Genomic DNA, 19,955 nt, shown 5'->3' with positions numbered 1-19,955 from the left:
TAAAAATTATGAGTTATATAGGACCCAGCAATAATGAGGAAATTACTACAGAAACAAAGGATTACTTTTAGTTTTGTTGACAAAAGACATCAAAGGATAAACAAGATTTTCAAAAACAAGATTATTTCCAACCTGATGGGGTTTCTTGTTGTTGTTTTTTTTTTTTTTTAATTTTGTTGTTTCAAGGGAGGAGAGCTGGATATAGTCATGCAGTCAGATTAGCAAATATTAAATTATGTTCTGATAATTTAGTACCCATTAAATATTAATGGGGAATCCCTTTTTATAAACTGCATAGTATCATGACTTCTGTAACATACTGATATTAATGGAGCCTTTCTAGGAAAGCATTGTTATAGGATTCTATTACTAATTATAAAATGTAGGATTATTACAGAAAAATATGTATATGACTCTGATTTGAACTGGCTGCTATGAGGCTGGCTAAAATCCTTTAATGTCTTCATATCTATAATAGGACATCAGGAAAGATACAGGTTATATTACCTTTCAACACTATTGTTTAAGTGAGATAAGAAAAGTGTTAAGCACATGGCACACACAGTAGATGCTTTTTCAGCTGACCTGAAGTCTCAAGTAATTTGACAGAGCGAGATTCCACACGTTAGTATGAGGATGTGCAACTCACATTGCTCTTTGTTTGCAATGCATTTTTATTAGCTGTTGAGATTTGTTTTCTCATCGGTTTTACATTTGGTTTCTCAATACAGAACTTCAGAGTACACAATTCTTTTAGACATACAAAGCCACTTCAGTGCCATAAGATGCCTAGATCCTAATGCAGTATAACATTTTTTCTGGATTGATTCATTCCCTGAAAGAAACAAAAATAATTCCTTGTGGAACAAATGGTTTTTAAATCCAATGAGATTAATAGAAAATTTCAGGGAAGTATTTTCAAATAGAGAGAGAGTGAATTTTCCACACAGTAAAATATAGTGAAACTAGACAACTCATAGATATGTTCATAAAAATATGCTGTGCTTTCCTCCTAAAAGAGTGTAGCAATGAGAATTCAAACACAAAATAGAAAACCCAAATTTAGCATTTAATATAATTTATAGGAAATCCTATTTAAAGGAGCATTTTATAAATTCAACCTGTTTCAACTTTTTCTTTCAATTTCTAGTACTTCGGGACTACTTCTGCTTGAAGTGCAACTTGTTGTTACTTGCTGCTTTTATTTTATTTATGTTACCAGCCCTTTGTATCTTTTTGAAAAATTAAAATAAGAACATCATCACTGCCGCCCACTACCACTTCCATTAAAACCAGTGTGTGCACCCCCACACACTCCCACATATACACACGCATACACCACACACTCATCCTTCAAACCCCCAGCATTTCCAAACTATTTATTATCTATTTACTTATTATCGACCAGTAATTTTAAATTCATAAAATATGGGTATATCATGTTATTTTCTCATTCCAAACAAGCATGTAGTATATTTTCAGCAGGATTGACATATTCTAATGTAACTATTAGTATAATGTAGAGAGAAGAGTTTCCTCATGCCGATTCTATTTATAGGATGACTCAAAAAGTATTCATTCATGGCCAAATCTCAGATCTGACAAAACAAAATGGCAAGTAGACTCACAGATTAAAATTATGAGGTGTTCAACACAGGGACAAAAAGTAACATAAACAAGCAAATGAAACAAACATATATTCTCTCAAAAATCTAGGTCTTTGGGGTGACTGGGTGACGGGCTCTGAGGGGGGCATTTGACAGAATGAATAGTGGATGTTATACTATATGTTGGCAAATTGAACTCCAATAAAAAAAAATACAAAAAAAAAAATCTAGGCCTACAGCATTTCTCCCTTATTTGCTTGTAAGTGGGATCACTAGTTTGACTATAGAAAAAAAACACACAAGCAAACAAAAATATCTAAGAACAACAGTGTTTAAATGGCTATAGGCAACAAAACTCCCCAGTTTATGGCAAAAAAAAAAAATCAGCTGCCATTCATTCCTAGAATATTAGTTACATTTTCTTTTCTCATGATTCACTGCTACTTAGAATTAAAGAAAAAAATCTTTAGAGATTTAGTTTAGTTCAGCAAAATCATATTGAATACCTATTATATACCAAATCCTGAGTTAAGGGAATACAAACATGACTAGAATATAACCCTTGCGTTCTTTCTTGCAACATTTTTTTTTCCTCTTATATAACCTGGCTACTAAGAGCCTGGAATGCTTCAAGATAATTGGAATATATCCGTGTTTACAACCAATCTCTTGTTACTGCCAGAAAAAAAAAAATTTTTGCTCTTGTGAAACTTGCATAGTAATAATGAGGTACATAAAATAAACACAACTAAATTATATAATATGTTAGAATTCTAGAAAAGGATGAGTGAAATGGAAAATAAGGAGCATGGTAGATGAAATCAAGAATGAGAGAGAACTGGCTGTCATAAATGGATTGTAACTTTAAATAGGTTGATGAAGGTAGAACCCATCAAGAGGTTAACATTCAGGCAAACACTTGAAACAGGTAAGAAAGAGATGGCTCTCAGTTGCTGAAGGAAGATTGTCTCCGGTAAAAAGAACAGTGAGCACGAATTCCCTAAAGTGGAAGTATTGGTATGAGCTGTAGGCTGAATGTGACCCCCTAAAACACGTGTGTTAAAACCTAAACCCCAGTGTGATGGTATGAGGAGGTGGAGCCTCTGGGAGGCCATTAGGTCATGAAGACAGAGTTCTCATAAATAAGATTAGTGCTCTCTTATAAAAGAGACCCAAAGGAGTTCCCTTCCCCATTTCTACCATATGAAGACACAATGAGAAAATGCCATCTATGAACCGGGAAGTGAGTTCTCACCAGACACCCAAACTACCGGCCCTTTGATCTTGGGCTTCTCAGCCTCCAGAGATGTGGGAAATAAATATTGTATTTAAGCTACCCAGGCTATGGTATTTTTGTTATAGCTGCCCTAATGGACTAAGATAGTGTGTTTGATCAGCCGCAAGCAGCCTAGTGTGGCCAGAGAAGGGTAAGCAAGAGGAGAGTTGGTAAGAGAGTCAGTCAGAAAGGTAATGGGAGCTGAGGGCAGTTTGTGTAGGCCTGTTAGGAATTTGGCTTTTACTGTGAGTTGGATAGAAAGCCCTCGAAGTGTTTGGAGCTGCGGGGTAACATGCTCTTAACATTTAAAAAGTATCGCTTCAGCTGCTGTGTTGAGAATATATCAGAAGAGTCCAGGGTAAAGGCAGAAATATCAGATGAAAGAATATCATGGGGAGAAACAACAGTGGTTTAGAGTGAGGTAAATCAATCAGTTCATGATGTAAGGACGCCTGCGTTTTTTACGGATCCACTGGATTTTAGATCAACATGTTGGGAAACCAATTGGTTCGATGCTTAATAGATTGATGCCAATACATTAAATTATATTCTGTTTTTGTGACCATGTGTTGTACGTGTGAAGTTCTATGCTTATACTTTTTTTTAATGAATGCAAGCCCTTTACCCGTTTCAGTAATTTTTTTTTCATTGATACTGTGTTTTGGCATATTACTACCATCTCCTTCTAGTTTGACTCCCAATTTCCTCTCCCTGTGAAGCATCTTTTACTCCACCCTATGTACTCATCTCTTCCATAGTTATATATCCAATCTGTGTTGTGTCATTTGAGCTTGTTCCTTTGCCACTCTAACAGTTGTTTCATTTATTTTTCCAATGGGGTTCTCCATACACTGCAAGACATTGGAAAATGCTTCTACATGCAGGATTCTCTTTACCCTCTAGAATAATTAGGATATTATCAAGAGTGAAAACAGATATCACCCTAGGCATCAACTTGTAAGAGACAACTAAAATGATAAATTATTTTCTAATTCTCAGTAACAGGTTTAACCAATGACACAGTAGTCTTCATGCTAAGTGTTCTTCAGAAACTCATATTAGACAGACAAAGCAAAGAAAATATTCAGAATCATAAGCTTAGGAAATAAAAGGTTGTGTACATATATTTTTTCGTACGTGAAAAGCCAGAATAGAGGATGGAAAGAGCTGCATCGTGGTGAATCTTTCAAAGATTATCCTTCTATCCAGTGGAGATATTTTCCCTCTCTTAGACAATAAACATACGGATGGTTTAGTTTCTGTTTGTTTTATGGTTTCAACATCCTGACAAAGAAGTTATAAGGGCAAGTTAACTTATTAAAAAGCTTTGAGCCCTTTGAAGAAAAGATATTTTTATTAGATATATGTTCAAGGCATTCTTTCTGACTTTGCAGTTTTCTCTCTCATAAAAGATATTCTCTTTCAAATAGACCTAAACCATTGAATGTGTTTTCACTTATGATTACTTCATCTCCTTGTGTATGTAAGCGCCAATCTGAAGTAATAACCTCTTTGCTAAAACTTTGTCTCTTCAAAAAAACAATAAAACCAAGAAATTTTAACAAGCCAAATGTGTGATATGCTGTAATATATGAATTGATCTCATTATTGATTCATGATGTCTGAACCACCCATCCCTTGCCTTTGGCCGTATCTCAGTACACATTGGATACCATCACCTTCTCTGAAAGTATGTCTATGTGTGCTGTAGCCAAAGACTAAAACTGTGACAATTAGCTGGTCCACTCCTCTGCCAAGGCTTGAAATAAATCTTTATTTCAGGTACTGGGACAACAGCAAAGCCCCTTGTCCTTGACATGTGATCTCCTTAAATGGTACCCCAGTGGGCTGAAAGAGTCAATGAACTTCTTTAAGCCTAATTTATTCCCCAAATATGACCTAGGTGCTGGGGAGGATAGAACACATTATCTGATGTTCAGATTGCTCAACTGTACCCTGGAGAATCAAAACATTAAGAAGCATATGGTATGAATATTGTCCTGGTGAAGGCACATTGTTCCATTCTGGAATTTAAAACAAGCAATGCAGCAATTGTGATTAACTAACTCCAACCCTTACTTCCAAATCAAAAGACTTCATAAAATTTCAGGAAGCAGTATGGTAGATTATGTACTCTAAAGGTTTTCTGTCTTCCACACCAGGGCCAGTAATCCTACAAAGAAAAAAATTTTCTTAATAACTGCCCAAGAAGACCATTAAACACCACACACACACACACACAAACACACACACACAACCCTTCTAGCTTTGTCTTTTCCTCACCCTAACAGTGGCAATAACAGTGTTCAGTAACAAAGACTTTGAGCTGCTGGCTGATGCTGAAGTTAAATGCATATGACAGAACCACGAGCACTGATGGATGGCTCTGGACCCGCTGTGCTGACAAAAGACTGGGATGTTTGCAATGGTTGGTTATCAGTGAAAATGGGCATTACCCGATTTGGCATTTGAACACTTTGCATAACCTGAAGTGATGGTCAGCACTGAACCCTGAAGACACAATGCTAGCAGGGTTAATATTTGGTAGGATCTGTCTATCCACTGTGGTGACATACTATTTACTGAATCCCAGAAATAGGACTTTTGATAAAAACCTCAACTGGGAATGCTAGCAGCTACATAGATTTTTACTGATTTCTGGTAATTATTAGGAGACTGGTAATTTTATGACACTTCATAATCTGAAAAACCTCTCGAAGTACCCTCATTTCCATCATTTTTTTCTGCCAAACTACTATAAATTTGTATTTTCAAATTCATTTACCTTCACAGGCAATGTTATTGTTCTCTGTCTAAAACTACAATGATGGCTTTACAGGCTTGTTTCATGTATATTTTGTGTATTTATTTATATTCAACCTATTGAAAAAATATAAACTGGACTTATGACTTAAAAAAAAAACAATAATTCTAACATAAGAGCTAAAGTCAAGCATCAAAGCAAAGCAAAACAAAACAAAACAAAAACAAAAACACATGCACACAAAGATATTTCAAAAATCATACTGAAGGTATTTCAATTAAAAGCAAACATAACTCTGGGGTTCCAAGTGGCCCAAACAAAAAGGAACATATCACGAACAACAGATGTCTTTTTATCTTGAAGCAAACATATCGATTCATCGGAAGAAACCAGGTTTTTCTTATTCCACAGTTCTGAAAGTAAATTTTCCAAGTTTATTTTTTCTTTTAAAATAAGGACCATTGAATAAAATATTGTCCAATGCTCAAAATGGATGTTTTTACAGAAAGTACAATGATATTCATCACATGACCATTTCTTTTATTTGACCTCAGCAGGAGACAGGAACGCAGTGATAAACTAGAACTCTCTGTAGAACACAGAAAAAGTAGTTTTGATTTAGTTATGTACTGTTTTCCAATCTGACTTAAAATGAGGCTCAGGTTTCACTGTAGTTCTAAGAAACAAAATAAACCAAAGGCTTACTGAAAGATCGTTCATAATTATATTGCAAATACAAGCAATCTTTATCTACAATCACTTTTGAATTAGTACCTTCGATAATTTTGCAGGATAAATAGTTATTGGATAAACATTAAAGGGCAAAATAATAAAAAAGCAAATAAATAAGTGTAAAAGATATATTAGATAGAGTTCTTACTGATATATAGAAGAACAATTTGTACATTTTCAAAACTGATTAAGTTTGTCATAGTAGACCAACTACAGAGTGGAAGTTAGAAAGAGTAAGCCAATTGCTACTAGATTGTGTCAATGAGTTGCAGTAAATCAGAATGACATTCTTTCAGGTACATCATTTCTAAAGTGAATGCATAGGTAATTTCTTAATCAAAAGTAGTACAGACATTTAGGCCCTCTTATTTTTATAATATATAATGAAGAAATCAAACAAAAAAAACATAAAAGGAAATTGAATAAAACAGTTGAAATGTCTTTGAATAAGTGTGAATTCTAATACATTGAAAAGTATAAAATTTGCATTTTTGGCAGATCAAAAGATACTGAATCTTAGCAATTTCACATGGTTCTATCTATGATAGATTTCATTTCCTCAACTATCTATGTTGTGAAAGAAAAATATAAAGTTAGAAATTCTCCTACTGGGATGCCTGGGTGGCTCAGTGGTTGAGTGCCTGCCTTGGCTCAGGGCCCAATCCTGGAGCGCCGGGATCGAGTCCCACATCGGGCTCCCTGCATGGAGCCTGCTTCTCCCTCTGCCTATGTCTCTGTCTCTCTCTTTCTGTCTCTCACGTATAAATAAATAAAATCTTTTTTAAAAAAGAATTTCTCCTACATAGTATACTCCTAAAAACTTTATATACAGTTATAAGAAAAGTGAGTTATAATGTTGAGAAGGTTTTAGAAGGAATGTTACAAAAAAGATTTTTCTTTTGTTCACATAATTTTATATTTCATCCCTGTAAAGTTGATGCTTTTTCTGTAAGAAAAAAGGTGAAAAGGAGATTGCAAAAAAAAAAAAAAGGAGATTTCAAAGAATAGACTGATTATACTTACTAAAACCTTAATGGTGGAGATAACATAAATCAAATAAATCTGTCATATTTTTACCATTTCTAACCTTATTTTCAGATCCTATATTCAGATTGGGATTCTGGGCAGCCCAGGTGGCTCAGCGGTTTAGCGCTGCCTTCAGCCCAGGGTGTGATCCTGGAGACCTGGGATTAAGTCCTACGTCAGGATCCCTGCATGGAGCCTGCTTCTCCTTCTGCCTCTCTCTCTCTCTCTCTCTCTCTCTCCCTCTCTCTCTGTATCTCTCATGAATAAATAAATAAAATCTTAAAAAAATAAAAAAGATTGGGATTCTATTTTTAAAAGAAGCTAATATTGTACAAATTCCATGTCTCAAAACAGCTTTTTACAAATTGGTGGTCTGGGTAACAAGAAGCATGATACAAGAAATTGTTTCATGCTTAAGTATGAGAAAACCTAGGTTAAAGAAAGTTAATCAGATTGCTTTACCCAAGTATTTTTTTTTATGTCTTTCATATGATAACATACTTTATAACAATTTTAGAAAAGGTCATACTGTGCAAGATTTGCCACACATATATTTGATTAAAGGATACTTTCTAATTGAATGTGTGTGTTTCTTAGGGTATAGTTAGGGAATTGCTGTCTTAGGGAGTCAACCAAAGAAACTCAAATTCTCAATGAAAAATAGTATCATTGAGATAAAGATTATAATACTTATTTCTCACAAAGGGAATTAAATAGCCTATGAATAAAATGAAACCTTTTCAGAGTTTATGTACTGTCACAGGCATCTGAACAATTTCTTAGTGTTCAATTGAAAGCCGTAAGTTTAAACAAGTTAAAGTTGAAGTTACGGACAGAATATTCTTTGGTTGTGAGATCTGAAACATACAAATAATTTTAATCTATAAGAGCAATCTAACTTTCTGATAATACTCATATGTTGAGAGAACTGAATACCAAAAAAAAAAAAAAACTTTAACTTCTCCATGAAATAATGAAGTAACCAAAAAGATATTGAAACTTCATTAATATGCTGTAATTTAGTTCTGTAATTTGATGTTATGAGTAATCTTAGCCAACTTATATGAAGTAGAAAAACTAGCCAAGCAAGCCCTGCTAACCTACAGAAGTGTGAATAATAAATCCTTGTTGATTTGGGTAGTAATAAATAATGGGTAAAGCCTCAAATGCCACTGTTTTTTCCTTCCCAATACTTATAAAGAAACCAATATTCTTTTTCTTAAAATTGAATTTTCATCTTTGCCCATTCTCTTGCATTTTCAAAGGACTTTTCTTACGTCAATTATCGAAACTTATTTCTTCCCTAAGCAAACATCAAAATGTAAGTAAGTAAGCATGCATCAAAATCCTATTCATTGTACCAGAATTCTTTTGATTATTAAAATTCTTCTTATTCTTAGCAGATATTCTGAAGTAAAAGGCAATGCAGAATCACTAGTCTTATGGAGACAAAAGATATTATTTTATTTCTGCATTTTTTGTCAGTTTAAGACATTGGGGTGAAAAATCTGGAGAAACGAATATCTAGGCAGATGTGCTTGACACATCTCTTCCCACCCTCAATTGGGAGAAGATTCCTAGGTCAACTATCAGAAGTGCTCAGTTGGGTCTCAGTGGTTCAAGCAATCTCTCCAGGCTGTCTCCTGATGACCATCACCTCTTCACTCTTGTCTGGGAGTTCCACTTTCCATTCTGGGATACTGGATATAATGATGCCTCACCGCAAAAACTTTAGGCTCCTGTCTGCTTGTTTTTTAAGTTCTAGCTGGCCCAGAAATCTGTTTTCTTAGTTTTATCTCGATGTGTAAGGCACAGGATCCAATCCCCATTGCCAGGCCAGGCTTTCAAAACTCCAACTTGGGCCTAGAGATGGGCTTTTGTGCAGACATAAAGGATAATAGGTACGTTTTTATGGTTCTTGGTAATTACATTAACCTTACTTATTGTAATATTAAGAATATACACTGAAAATTTGTAGGTAAAACAAGAAAAATAAAAATAAATGAATTTACTTTATGATTCCTCTTTAAAAATAATGACCAATAAAATGTAGGTAGAAGTAGCTTTAGTAGTAGCTATAAGAAGAAACATTTTAAAATAATGAGGTCCTTTATTCCATCGGACAAATATATTATTCAGATACCAACTTTATTTTAACACAGTGTTTTCCATTTAAATAACTAACCATTAATAAAATAAATGAATGAAGCATTGGCTCCTTGTTTCCCAGACATTAATATAATATTTAAATTAATGATTGCAATTTTTATTTGGTATAAACATTCTTTAAAATGATTCTAAAGATTAAAACAGAACTGGCTTTCTCTTTACCCTTTCTTCTACTGCAAGATAACTAAAGAGAGTGAAAGTTCTGGACTTCATGGTTCAGAACACTGTTACAAAATGCTGGAAGTTTGGCATCGAGTTTATTTTTATATCACAATTAAATATCACACATGCAAAAATGCTGATGTCTATTTTACTGCTTCCTTTCCAAACATTTCAACTTTAGCACTCTGGTGAAATGCATCTCAGATTTCATAGGAAAACAAGGCCTGCTTTATATAACTGTGTTCCATGTAATAAACGAAACTAGAAAATACTTATTTATAAGAAACAAAGTTATGTACATTCTTTCAATACATATCACAGTTGATTAGAAATTAAATTGTTGTAAATATTATTTAAATTTGAAACATGCAAGCATTCAAATACAAGGGAAATGATTTTGTAGGAAGCACTCTCAAGAATTTTCTAGAACCCCTAAAATACTAGATAAGTTATTTCAAAGAATATATAAGGAAAAAGAAAATACAAAAATCAGTTTTCCTATTTCTGCTTTATTACTACAGAAATGGCTAATTAAAATATAGATGCTACAGATTTTCTGTCTGGCTACTACAGGTCTGGAAGGAACCTTGTGACTGACTCTTTGCGATGTTCCTGACTCAGCATGGAATGTCCTCTCGTTCTCTCCCCACCAAATTACTACATCTCTTTCAAGGCCCTTTTCAAAAGCTCTTTTCCGTGGAGCTTTCCCCACAGTACAAGTCAGAATTAATTACTTCTTCCTATGGGCTCTCAAAGCACTTTGAACCTCTAAATGGCAATTACTTTCTTCTGCTTTGCACTATTTACATGTTTAAATATGTCTGCCTCGCAAGACTTTAGGCTCCTTGAAGACATCTTAATCAACTTCTTTCCCCCTCACCTCACTGGATTCTTTCCATCCCTGTGTACTTATTTATAATTTGGAAAAGCGGTTATCAGTTACAGGATGTGTGACCAATAACTTTGGATTCAGGAGAACTAAATTGAAAATTATTGTCTTCTTATTGTCTCTTTCAGTTCAAGTTCTGATCAAAATGACGGCTTTCCAAGTTGATCATTTTATACATACGAAAAGAAGTCAGCAATGTTAAAACTGTCCATGTGTGGTGTTTTCCAATATTCCTTGGACTCCTAAATGCATCTTTTAATATACTCTACCTGGAGAATATCTAAAAATGACACTTAGATCACTATCTTTTCCCTGTGTTTCACCAAGATTAACCTTTGAGTTATATAAATCAAAAATCCAAGGAAAGAGGAAAAGCTGAAATAGATGTCAACCTTGTACCTTTACTTTGTGAAACTTTCAACTTGAATACTGTGTTATTGGTGATGTTTTAAATGGTGTTTCTCTCCACAGAGGGTGAAAGCAAACATTATTCATTCTCAGACATACTTTAATTTGGTGACAGCCATTTTGCAGTTAGAAAAATATGGATAGGGCAGCCTGGGTGGCTCAGTGGTTTAGTGCTGCCTTCAGCCCAGGGCGTGATCCTGGAGACCCAGGATTGAGTCCCATGTCAGGCTCCCTGCATGGAGCCTGCTTCTCCCTCTGCCTGTGTCTCTGCCTCTCTCGCTCATGAATAAATAAAAATCTTTAAAAAAAAAAAGGTACCTCTCCTTAAAAAAAAAAAAAGAAAGAAAAACAAAAATATGGATATAGGGTATCTGGGAGGCTCAGTCAGTTAAGTGTCTTTGCCTTTGGCTCAGGTCATGATCCTGGGTCCTGGGATGGAGCCCCACTTGGGGCTCCCTGCTTAGTGGGGAGTCTGTTTCTCCCTCTCCCTCACCTTGCTTGTGCTCTCTCTCAAATAAATAAATAAAGTCTTTTGAAAAAAAGAAAAAGATGGAAATAGAGCTTTAAAAATTCCCCCACAGAGTATAAATAGTGAGTACCAGTATTGAAAATGGACTTGTATTTTTCGCTTTCCGTGTCTGAATCACTAGACCATGCTACTATACAAATGAGGCTTTAAATATATATGCAAAATATCTAAATTAAACTCCATTGTAGGGCAAGGTAAATGCATTGATCATTATTTTTTGGCTTAGCCTGGTATGTTTTCACTGATAATTAGTTTCATATTAAGATAAAATTGCTCCTTCTGTGTATTTTAATATTGTATTGATCTCTTCATAGTTTTTACTTAGCTTTTAATCATCTGATTTTCTGTGATGACTGGAAAATATGGACATCTATCTATTCTCAAATTATAGACAGAAGAAACTGAGACTCAAGACGTTTAATGTCAAGACAGAAAGAAAGGGAAAGAGAGATCTTTTTCTTCCCAATTCCAGAGAGCTTTCCTTTTTGGCAGACTTAGTAACAGGAAAAGAAATGTCAGAGACATGAGTGGGTGAAACTTAGAAGCACTTTAGAATAACTTAACTTCAAATTGCCTAATTGCTATTTGATTATTTATAGATTACTTTGGCATGTAGTGATATTCATTTTTAAATACTATTTTTTATTTATGAAGAACCACATGAAACAAACACACAATTCACTGCCATGCTTAGGTTTTTTAATATCTTTATCTCATATTAACAGTTTATGTAGAATTTTTGTCTTCATTCATTTATGGCTATGAACTGGAGTTTAAATAAAACAATAGCATATTTTAAACATCAATGGTAATGTTATGTTATTTTTAATACTCTTAAAAATGAGTGTTCACACTTTGACACAAAATCCAAATGTTATAGTGACACTACACCAGAAGTTACAAATGGAAGGATTGGTGAAATATAAACATATATAACCAGAGTCCAAGTGGTGTTAAATACAGGTGTCACAAAACAATATGGTAGCTGTACAAATTCAGGCCTAGACTTCAATTTCCAAAATATCAGTTGGAATCCGTGGCAACTAAGGCATAATAAAACTAACCAATGGTAAACCAGTAGAAAAAAGTAGAATAGATAAAAAGCTGCTAGTCACCTTAAATCCTCTGTTTCATTATTCCTATCTAAGGGAAAATAGAAATTTAGAGTAAATGAAAAAGCTCAGTTTAAATTTAAAGACATATACAGATATATGGCCTTTTGATAGGCTAGACACCTTCTTCGTAGCCCAAATTATAGTGGTGTCTAAAGAATTAAAACCGTATGAATGGGGAATGAAGCTGGGTGTCAGTTTACTCTAGAGACGCAATATTACCTACATTTGCAGTTTACAAGGCAACTTTGCATACACTGTATAATCTTCTGGAATGCTAGTATAGGTTCACCGATGAAATCAAATGTAAGAACTCTTTAACAAACCAATATGGGCAGATGCTCTAAGAACTTGTGTAAATGATTAGAGTGAATTCCCTCTTGGCATATACAGGAAACATATGCTTTTGTGCAGTTTCATTTTAGATGAAAAGGAAAGAAACCTAGAGAAACTTTTTTTTTTTTTTTTTGGATGCGTTCATTTGCTTTCTAGTTTGAGTTGCCTTTAAAAAGGCCCTTTCCCACTTAAGTGAAACAGCCAAACTATCTACACTGAAAATCAGACACCAGAATATAAATGCCATGAAAAAAATTCCAAAGAAGATGGAATATGAATGGTGTGACACTTTTTACCATTGTTTCTGTTTTTATTTATTTATTTATTTATTTATTTATTTATTTATTTATTTTTAAATAGGCTGCAACGTGGAGCTCAAACTCACAACCGTGAGATCAAAACCTGAGCTGAGATCAAGAGTCAGGTGAGGGGATCCCTGGGTGGCGCAGCGGTTTAGCGCCTGCCTTTGGCCCAGGGTGTGATCTTGAAGACCTGGGATTGAATCCCACGTTGGGCTCTCAGTGCATGGAGCCTGCTTCTCCCTCTGCCTATGTCTCTGCCTCTCTATCTCTCTCTCTCTGTGACTATCATAAATAAATTTTAAAAATTAAAAAAAAACTTAAAACAAAAAAGAGTCAGATGATCTACTGAGCCACTCAGGTGCCCTGTCATTATTGTTTTTAATGAAAAAGAATAAAATATGTTTATATCTACTTTAGTGAAATTTTATTTTTGTATAATTAGATAAAAGCTTATTGAACCAGATTTAACTTATTTTAATTGTAGCAAGACTGGAAAAGTTAAAAACTGGAGCATTAGAGTTGTAATAGTATGTATATGCTTTAAAAGTATAACAGTAAGTAAATTCAGTTCATGATACTTACAAACTATGTATCAGCATGCTCCTTAGAAAAAAATCATATTTTTATTAGGTACCAGGTAAGATACAAAGAAGGTTCAGATATGAACCTCTTCTTATAAGATCTTACAATTAACAGAATTGTACCTTAGTTGAAACAAATTCCACAGTCTATAGCAAAAATAAACCCTATAATAGAAATCAAAGCTTTACATTCACAACAGAGTCTTATTGGTGATCAGCACAAGGATCAAAACTCTGTGAACTATCATAAAGCAGTACCAATAAATAAAAGATGGGTGAGTGTAAGATATTTGTTAAAAAATAACCTTACTATATTTCAAGATATATTATATTCTGAATAAGTTTCAAGAAAAAAAAATCTAGAATGTACCAGGCTATAAAAGTATCTGAAAGTGGAATCTTCTCTTTTGAAATATTTTCCAGAATGAGGATTTAAATGGACTATGAGAATAAAGAAATAAATAACACCCTACAAAAATATTGTGTCCTGAGCAATTTTTGTATCCTGACAAACTTCAATTGTTGTATAAAATTCAATGAAAGTCATGCTAACAAGTTATTCAGACGCGTAGTAAAAGCAAGTAGGCTTACCTCTGAATCTACAAATTAAAATTTGAAAATCTTATCACTTTCTGTAAGTTTTAACTAAAATTTTAGCTAATTTTATAGAGAAAGCTAAGTAAATTGGATAAGTACATTTGAAAGATTTCTTAAATTTTCTTTAAAAAGAATGTATAGTTTGTATATAGTTTGTCAAATACGTAGTATGTAATCAATATCTTGTTGAATTAGGAGACTGTAGGAAGTTTATATCATCTATGTCCTTTTAGAATTTCTTCTGATAATGTCCACTTAAAAAGTTTAAAAAAGTCTTATTCACCTGGACATTGGGAGATGTAATTTGACTTTGGGGGAAGTTCTTTTCTGAGAAGTTCTTTGTATTTCAAAGAAAGAAAAACATCATGGTATTTAACAGATTTATAAAATCCATGATAGAAAAAATTGCTCCTATGCCATTACATTTTATCCTGAAGTCTCAGTGACCACCTCCTGTTTTCTTTGAGAAATAACAAATATTAGAAATTGCATTTTTTATGGTAGAACCCAAGTTAGTCCCTGCCTGGGGTTCAAGTCCTCAAAGATAGGCAGATTTAATATGTTTGTCACCACCTTAATATTGCTTAACTTTAGATTTAAGTGATGGTTGGTAAGTCTGTGAATTGAGGACAAACCCCATGTTGTTATGTTGAAACAGTATTTAAGAACCCCAAGTCTTTATTTTTGTTCTACATTGCACCACATCTTGCTAGGTTCATATTAGTTAATCAAAGAAAGAAAAAAAAAAAAACCTCTTTAACTCCAGTTTATCCAGTTATTATTTTAGTCACTGTCCTGGTGTTATTTATTTTATTATGTTTTTCAAAATTAAGCAGAATGTGACAGTCTCTGTATAAGTTTTTTTTTTTTTCCTGGTGGACAGCCTAATCATATCTATATCTAGAATTTATTTTGGGTAAAAGGGTCCACTACTTTTGTTAGGTAAAAGAATTTTAAAAGTTGTGAGTTCCCATAAATGGATAGTTTTTGAAGATCAAATAAGCCAGGGTCAATTTAGCGCATATCAAGTGAGAAGTCCAGGGTTTGCATTTAAAAATGAATTTGCGATTGTCTTTTGTCTCTATTTCCTAATTCATTTTTAGGGCTTTAAAGATCTGTTGTAACAGGACTCTTGTTACATTTAATAAGTGCCATGTTGATTGGCGTTCTCTAAGTAGGCTTTTCAGTTTGCCTGTGGGGAAATTTAATATAAAAACATTCAACATTCTTTTATTAGTGTTTTTTACTATTCCCAGTCCCATCAGACCTTTGGTGCAAGCAGTGTATTATTGAAAAGCTTATCTGTAAGAAGTGAGCCAAGGGGAAATTCAGCCTTTATTAATATTGACATCATGTTCCCACACAATGGCTGTCTAAAGAAACTTTTCAATTGGATTTCAACTGCTTTGATGCAATATAAATGGAAACAACTGAATGCATGGTTTAACACAGAATAGTGAATGATGCTGTATCCTGCACACCCAAACATAAAGTTGGAGTTTAGAGGTATTGCAAGGCCATAATTTCGTATTCTCCATTTATAATGGTTAGTGGAATGTTGTTATGTTAATTGGGTGGGTTCTTGAATACTTATAAAATTGTCTTTGGGTTCTCTTCCCTTTCTTGTTGTCAGTTTAAAGAAAAAGGAGACTAATATATTGCCAACATAGAAGTGATATTTAAGGACCAGGATAAGATTTAAGTATGGTAATAATTTATGTTTGTGAATACATTATACTAGGATTATAATTTCCATATTTATTACTATAAAGTATCAACATCAGAAAAAAATGGAATGTTTAGAGACAGTGCAGGCCAACATGTTGAAAATACTTTATCCTGGTTATTATACTTTCTTTTACCTTCACAGGTAAAGGGCCAATAAGGGAAATTGCTTTTTGCAGAAGCTCAGAGTGCAGACCTAAATCATACAGGTGAAAAGCTATTTTTAAGAGAAATATTTGTCACTTCACCACAGAACTGGGCTACAGTTAAATATATAACAGCTCAACCAATAAACAAACACTCAAGTAAAAGGCAATGAGGTCTTCAAAATTCAGAAAAGTAGTTAAGATTTTGCTCAGAACCCTAAATATAATTTATCATAAAATAAATTCTTGACTCATTGAGCACTATCACTTCTCTGGTTAAACAGTCCAAATGTGACATCTAGAACACTTCTTTAAAGTCACCATTTTCCTGGAAACACTCTAATTTTGAAGAGTCTAGAGCTATATTTAGCTTTTGAAGAGTAGTCTTTTAAAAAATATGGTGATAAAACAGATTGATTTAGAGGAGCATTATAATTAGCTGCTGAATATGTTAGAAGGATAGATTATTCTACATGAATCACAGAGCTCACTTTAAGTGTCATCCCCCATTCTAAACTGCCAGCTTAATTTCTTCTCATTTTTCACTGCAAGAGCCTCTTTTTTCTATTATGCCAATAATAAAGGTGTAGTTGTCATGAAATAGGCATACCTTTGTGAAATAATGAATTATATACTGTTTTGTTTCAATTTTTAAAGTAACTGAGTCATGATTACTAGATTTGGCAATAACTAGCAAAAGCCACCTGCAGAATAATCTCATTTTAAACATATATGTCCAGATTTAGTGGCCTTACAAGACTCTGGCAAACATTTCTAAGCTAAGGGAGAAAAATTTGTAACACAGATTAGGATAAATGATAATAACTATGGTTGTTCAAATATTTTCAGGAATGTCAAAATTATTATATAAGTTACAATTGTAACCATTCTGATGGCCAATAAGATGACATAAGTAAATTAAGATATGCTTAATCAAGAGATAATTAAATATAATAATATATTATTAAAATAATTCCAGAAATTAATGATTTGATAAAAATATGAAAATGTTGCCAATTTTTGAAACTCATCCAAATTTGTCAAAGTAATAGTATCACGCTGAGTGAATTTTATAAAAGAATCCACATGATCTTAGTAAGAATTGTGTAATATTGGCAGCATTGTGTAACCTCGATGTCTGTCATAAAAGTAAGATAAAAATATTAAATATATATTGAAAATGTTCTATTACTCCTGACACATGCCATTATGCTAGATGCATATGGGATGTTTAGTAAGTACTTAATAAATGGAATACTAAAATATAAGTAACAGATAAGCAATGTTTTTGTTTTTAGAAATTTTCTTAGGAATATCCATTTTTCTCTTTCTAGTTAAAAAAAAAAGTTTCCTGAAGTTAAGTATACTGGAACAAATTACAGAAAACAAAAAGACTTGTTACTGTAATGATGAGGTTCTAGTACACAGGCAGGCAATTGCTACGGAAGCCTCACTGCTGTATTAGGAGCACATTGGCAGGGCTTGGATGTTATTGTCAACGAATTGGTAAGTTCCAGGGACGCCTGGTGGGTCAGCGGTTGAGCATCTGCCTTAGGCTCAGATTGTGATCCTGGAGTCCCCAGATCGAGTCCCACATTGGGGCTCCCTACATGGAGCCTGCTATTCCCTCTGCCCATGTCTCTGCCTTTCTCTGTGTCTCTCATGAATAAATAAATAAAATCTTTAAAAAAAAAGAAAAGAAAAGAATTGATAAGTTCCAGAAAGAAAAGAGACAAGGGTAAGGAGAGCATGAAGACAAAAGGGCAAGCTCCTTCTGCTTTGTTAAAATGCCAGTGCAGAGTGCTGGAGAAACAGCCTTCCCTCTCCTCTAAGAGCTCTTTGAGGATCTTAGTATGACAGGTTGTTGCACCTCACCGGCGAGTTTCTAATTCAGTGGGTCTGGGATGCATCTAAGAATTTTCCTTTCTAGCAAGTTCTCTGGTGTTGCTAAGGCTGCTGATCGAGAAAACACACTTTGAGAACTACTGAATTAAAGAATAGGTTTGGTGTATACCATAATACGCTCACTTTTATCATATGGGGAATTCCCTTATCAGTGTCTAAAACAATCATGTTACTATAACATCAATGTTTTCCTATTCTTAAAGCTATATATCATATTTAAAGAACACAATCATTAGATATAACCTACCATATGCAAAAATTCTCAGGATGGTTATATTCTAAATGGCAAACCTACAGTTACGTAAAATTGAAATAGACATAATACCACAATACTTACATTAAAAGTTATAGAGGCCATATGAACAAAGACATATTTTAGTTCAGCCCTGGATTTATACTCTCATAGACATAACATGAAATATTTTTGTAGGACCTTATGCCTACATCTCCAGTTCAAACTCTGTTAATTAAACATGGTACATTTAAAAAAACTCCTTAGATTAAATGACATTCACTTTTCCTTGGTACAGTGCAGGGTCTGACGTCACATGCACAAGGGGTGCTCATAACTGTAGGCAAATTTGCTAGGACTCTGGCCTAAAGATTGGAATATATATACATATGTATTTTTTTTAGGAGTTTAGGCAAGGGCCAACTCCTAACCCTAGAGTGAAGGTGGCTTTTATTTTCCTCTCTTGGGGAAGGAGGGGAGGAGAGTTTTCCCATGCTAACTAAGCTGAGGAAGGGAAGGGGTGGCTGTGTCTTCGGAGGATGGGACTGGAAGAGCCAGACAATCATCCAGAAGGGCTCATCCTAGTCTAATTCCAGGCCCTGGGCTGCAAAATGTGCCTGTGAGAGTCATTGCCTTTAGGGTGGCAGCTTTGGCTTGAATGGAGGCACATGGATATATCTGCGGGAGTTCATGAAGAGGAAGGGGGACCAGGTGCCTTGAGTAAGGGAGTAGGAGGCCGAGAGGGCTGACTCCACTCACCGCCTGCCCAAGATTGTAACTTGCACAAGACCTGGCCTGTGTGACTCTTCTCCTGAGAAGGGTTAGATGGGCCCAGATATATTGCTCCATTCCATGTCTGGTCCTTTAAATATCCATCTTAAATTGTGACTCTCTGCCACCTGCTGACTTATCTTCTGGACTGTTGCACAGGTGGTTCTGACTTGTTTCTGTAGGTGGCGTTCATCACTGGCAAAGCTGGTGACCCTGGGAATGGTGGGCAGGTCCTACAGAGGTGTTTCGGTCACAGGTCCTAACACTCCTTCAGGATATTGGGTAGTGGATGATGCTGGTACCTACCACACCCCACCCTACCTGGTGTTGCTGAAGAGTGCACCGTGGGATGAGGGGTGAAAGTACTGTAGTCCCCAGGCCACAGGTGCATGCTACAGTGGCTGAGGGCCACCTGGTGAGTGTGGGGATGAACTGGCTTGGAGTCTAGCTGCAGCTGCTGCCCCCTGCCATGGTCTCCTGCATTCAGCACCTGTAGCAGGAGCTTGACCCTTGAGATTGGATCCAATATTGAATAGGTCTTGAAGGGCAGAGAACTTGGGCAACATTTGAGAGAGTCAGGGATGGGCTGGATCTAGTTCATGCCCTCCTGTAACTAGTGGAGAGATGACAGAAATAAAAAAGCAATGTGGCAACAAATACGCATGTGTTCCTGCACTATCCCACCA

General features: G+C 34.7%; 1 pseudogene; it reads right to left on the bottom strand.

The window, feature by feature from the left end:
• Positions 1–19,362: 19,362 nt before the first annotated feature.
• Positions 19,363–19,740, bottom strand: LOC121476838 (annotated as a pseudogene).
• Between the last annotated feature and the right edge of the window lie 215 nt (positions 19,741–19,955).

This window comes from Vulpes lagopus, chromosome 16, assembly GCF_018345385.1.
Source record: "Vulpes lagopus strain Blue_001 chromosome 16, ASM1834538v1, whole genome shotgun sequence".
In the NCBI taxonomy this organism is placed as follows: Eukaryota; Metazoa; Chordata; class Mammalia; order Carnivora; family Canidae; genus Vulpes; species Vulpes lagopus.
This window is presented reverse-complemented; position numbering and strand designations above follow the sequence as displayed.